The sequence below is a fragment of the Marmota monax genome, unplaced genomic scaffold, assembly GCF_021218885.2.
Source record: "Marmota monax isolate L192 unplaced genomic scaffold, Marmota_monax_Labrador192_F-V1.1 WCK01_AAM20220418_F8-fsc00050, whole genome shotgun sequence".
Lineage (NCBI taxonomy): Eukaryota > Metazoa > Chordata > Mammalia > Rodentia > Sciuridae > Marmota > Marmota monax.
In genome coordinates, this window is record NW_026694552.1 from 2,430,953 (window position 1) to 2,435,412 (window position 4,460).

At 37.3% G+C, this 4,460-nt stretch overlaps 1 non-coding gene across 1 annotated transcript; it reads right to left on the reverse strand.

Annotated features, from left to right (window-relative positions):
• Positions 1-1,584: 1,584 nt before the first annotated feature.
• On the reverse strand, positions 1,585-1,691 carry LOC124076802 (U6 spliceosomal RNA). The gene has a single exon (XR_006846469.1). It is a non-coding gene; the product is annotated as a U6 spliceosomal RNA (small nuclear RNA).
• Positions 1,692-4,460: the final 2,769 nt, after the last annotated feature.

Below are 4,460 nucleotides of genomic sequence, written 5' to 3' on the forward strand. Positions count from 1 at the left end.
ATAGGATAATTAATTGTCTTTTAGTTTCTACTTCTGAATTTAGATGGGGTGTTAGTTTTCTGTCACTATGACAAAATGACTGATAAAATCAACTTATAAAGCAGAAAATTTTATTTTGGCTTGTGGTTTCAGTCCATGGTCACTTGGTCCCTACTCTTTGGCTTGTGCTGAGGCTGAACATTGTGGTGGGGAGCATGTGGTAGAAAAAGCTGCTAACATTATGGTGACCAGGAAATAGGGAACAAAAAATGAGAGGAAGGGACCAGAATCCCAATATGCCCCTCACTGGCACACCTTCAGTGTATAACTTCCTTCCACTAGGCTCTACATCCTGAAGGTTATACCCACCTCCAATAGTACCACGGGCTGGTGTCCAAGACTCTGGCACATAGCCTTTGGGGTCATTTCAGATCCAAATCATAACAGGTGGTAAAAAGAACACATAGGAACAGTTAAAGTCTGAGTGTCCAAAGATACAGAAACACTTTCACGAATGAACTTCATTGTAGGCAAAGCAATGTAAGCAAAAAAAAGGGGAGTAGTGGGCAAGTGAATATTTCTTTGAGACCCAACCTAATTTGCTCCAGTTTCCACTGGCCAAACTGGGAAGCTAGCAAGATGGATACTTGCTCAATCTTTTTGTGACAAAAAGTAAGTGGATCCAGCACACTTGCCACACTTATTACCTATGTTGTAAACACCTGCAGAGTTCCCCTGTTCAGAACACTGGACACATCTGATTAATCATGAGTAGTCACTTTCTGGCCAGGAGAAGGAGGCTTGGGCATATAGCAAAAGCCTTGTCCTAGTGGTTTGCAAAATGAATTATGAAAATGTGGGCACAAGTGATTGAGGCCAGGTTAAATCACTTGAAGCCTTTCCCTGTACAGCCAAATCTTTGTACAACTGTAGAACACTCTTTACAAATGTAACGTGAATCCTTGATGTTCAGATCTCGTATATTGTACTTCTTTTTAAAATTTATTTATTTGTTCTAATCAGTTATGCATGATAGCAGAATGCTCTTCAATTCATTGTATACAAACGGAGCACAATTTTTCACTTCTCTGTTGTACACAAAGTAGGGTCACACCATTAGTGCAATCCTACACACCCCTAGGGTAATTGATGGTCATCTCATTCCACCATCTTTCCTACCGCCCTCCCCCTCCTCTATCTTCCCTCCCTTTTGGCCAATCCAAAGTTCCTCCACTCATCCCATGCTCCCCCACCCAATTATGGATTAGCATTCACTTATCAGATAAAACATTCAGCCTTTCTTTTTTGGGGATTGGCTTACTTCACTTAGCATGTTATTCTCCAAATCCATCCATTTACCTGAAAATGCCATAATTTTATTCTTTTATTGTGGATTAATATTCCATTGTATATATATATAAATATAAAATATTCCATTGTGTGTGTGTGTGTGTATATATATATATATATATATATATATATATATATATATCTACCATAGTTTCTTTATCCATTCATCTATTGAAGGGCATCTAAGTTGGTTCCATAGTTTGATTATTGTGAGTTGTGCTGCTATGAACATTAATGTGGCTGTGTCACTATAGTAAAAATATGGAACACTTCATGAATTTGCATGTCATTCTTGTGCAGTGGCCATGCTAATCTTCTCTATATTGTTCCAATTTTAGTATATATGTTGCCGAAGTGAACACTTAGTATGTAATTTCAATAGAAAATTCATATAAACCATTTTAACAATAAACATGTTAAAATATGCCAAAATCAGAATTATTGACTCAAACATTATTTCTTAAAAAACTCTGAAGCCACTAACTGGAAAAGACAAAGTGCAAATGAAGATGATTACTGTGACTTTGCTTTTGGAAAATGCTGTGTGTATATTTTGTTTATATGATTGTGTATACCTAACCTATGGGGACACATCCACAGAGCATGTAACATTTTATTAACAAAGACTCCTTTGGATCAGGAGATAGGTGTGAGGTCAGTGAGAAATGCAGTTTGATTGAAATTAATAAATGCTTCTGTGTATTGTTTGAAATTTTTTATTCAAAATTAAAGGGAATTGGATAAAAATGTAAACCAAAACACATGTACAAAATTGACAAAAGTCAGGGGTACATATATTCCATTCTTTGGAAAAATATTCATTGTATTTAATTTCATAAGGGTAATGAAGTAAATAGAGAAATGGGACTGGCTCTGTGTGTGTGCGTTAGCTCCTCTAGCTACCACCTTGAGTAGAGCTCACAGTTACAGCTTTATGTTCAGTTCACACCAGAACTGACGTTCAATCTGAAAATGAGATATCCCAGAAAATGTGCTTTATTGTATTCCAGGAAAATACAGAGGTAAAAATATATTCCAAAACAGCTCTACAGTTCTGATCCACTCAACTCAAGTTCACAGCCTGCATTCCTTCCTCCCAGTTACTTCATTCTGGCCAAGAGGTAGCACTGGAGCTATATGTCCATATGTAATTCATAATGAACAGGCATACATTTTGTGGACTAATAAATGACCTGAAATGATTGAATTTGATACTTGTTCTGTTTAGGAGCTTCATTTATATTTCAAAGCAGCTCCATTTGCTCTTGACCCCAAATCTACATGGCATTCACTGATTTCTCTCTTTCATCTCAGTGTAAGTAGAGGTGTGTGTACTGCAGAGGGGTCCCTCCCAGAGAATGTAGTCTTTGCCCTCCATTACTCCACCCCTGTACACTCCTCCCAGACCTTCTCCCTCCACCTCTTAATCATCCCCTTTCCAGAACACTGGACACAGCCCAGACCCTGCTTTAGTAGCCCCATTGTCTCAGTCACCTCCCTCCTGCCCTTCTTTGCCTCTTGCCCACTGGTGACTCCAAGGCACACTAGAGCTATCTGACATTTCATGGTATACTTTTTATAGTATTCTTTCATGGTTTCGCTTTTTTTTTTTTTAACAATTAGAATCATTGTGTTTATAGGTTCACAAACTAGGTTTTAATTGAGTTTTCTTCTGCTGCTGCTGCTCCTTGTTGCAGCCACTTTTTTTTTTTTGTAACCAAGGTTCATTTTTTTTAGTTTCCCAATTTACTTTTTTTATTTTTTTTTTGATTTAAAAAATAAATGACAGCAGAATGCATTACAATCTTATTACACATATACAGCATGATTTTCATATCTCTGGTTGTATATAAAGTATGTTGACACCAATTCGTGTCTTCATACATGTACTTTGGATAATGATGTCCATCACATTCCACCATCCTTGCTAATCCCCTGCCCCCTTCTTTCCTTCCCACCCCTCTTCCCTATCTAGAATTCATCTATTCCTCCCATGCTCCCCCTCCCTACCCCACTATGAGTCACCCTCCTTATATCAGAGAAAACATTCCTCATTTGTTTAAGGCTGGGGGGGGGGGAGATATTGGTGCAGCCACCTCTTTGTAAACACAGACTTTTGATAATGCAGGTGTGTTGGTTCCACCTTGTGACAGAATCTTGAACTGCAACGTGAAAATGGCTGAGCAGGAAACTGGGAGGGAGGGAATCTGACCAAGCACATCCTACAGAACTTTCTGGAAGCCTGTGTATAAAAGGGGACATTGCCAATGTGTAGGTAGGTATACTGAGGACCTCCACACAGAAAATGAAGTCTATCATTATTGGGAAGAGAAAGCGCTATGTGAGAGGACCAAAAAAAATCTTATTTTTATACTTTGAAACTTCTGGATAATTAGCTGGAGACATACAAACAAAAAAGGATTCACACTAATTATGATTTTTGGAAAGCAAATTTCCCCTTAATTAATATGGGCATCATTCCAGGAAGATATATTTCTGATTGCATTTTTAATTTTCAACAAAATTTTAGGCTTTCCCCCCTGACTGGGTTTTTCATTGTGTGGATACCCCAGAATTAAGTTAGGATCAAAGTAATGAAAATTTAGTTTCTTTTACAGTTTTCCAATGACAAATGATAGTGTACCAAACACCCTGTTATCACAATATGTGTACTTACATACACCACATAATACATGTATACCTATGCAAATGTTTGTAAGCATTTCTGTTGACATAATGACTTGTAAATGTTCTTACTCATTTATATTCCTAACAGTGAAGCATAAAAGTACCTATGTCTCCACACATGAGAGACAATGAAAATCATTGCTAATGTGATAGTGAAAGGATCTTGTGTCATTGTTGTCATTATGACTTGTTTTTGCTACCTTATGGAATTCATTCCTATGCATGTAAAATAATATTCACAATGCTGAATTATTTAGAGTGTTTTTATAGTTCCTACTGTCAACCCTGTGTGCATTGCATTTTCAGAATATAATCTGCTAAAGGGCACAGTTTAAGGCATAGTTCACACCATCGTTTGAAAGAGATAAATGGGTTCTATGTGAGCCTAGCAAACTGTCTTGGAAAATTCTCATATGATAACAGTTTGGGTTTTATAGGAGTAT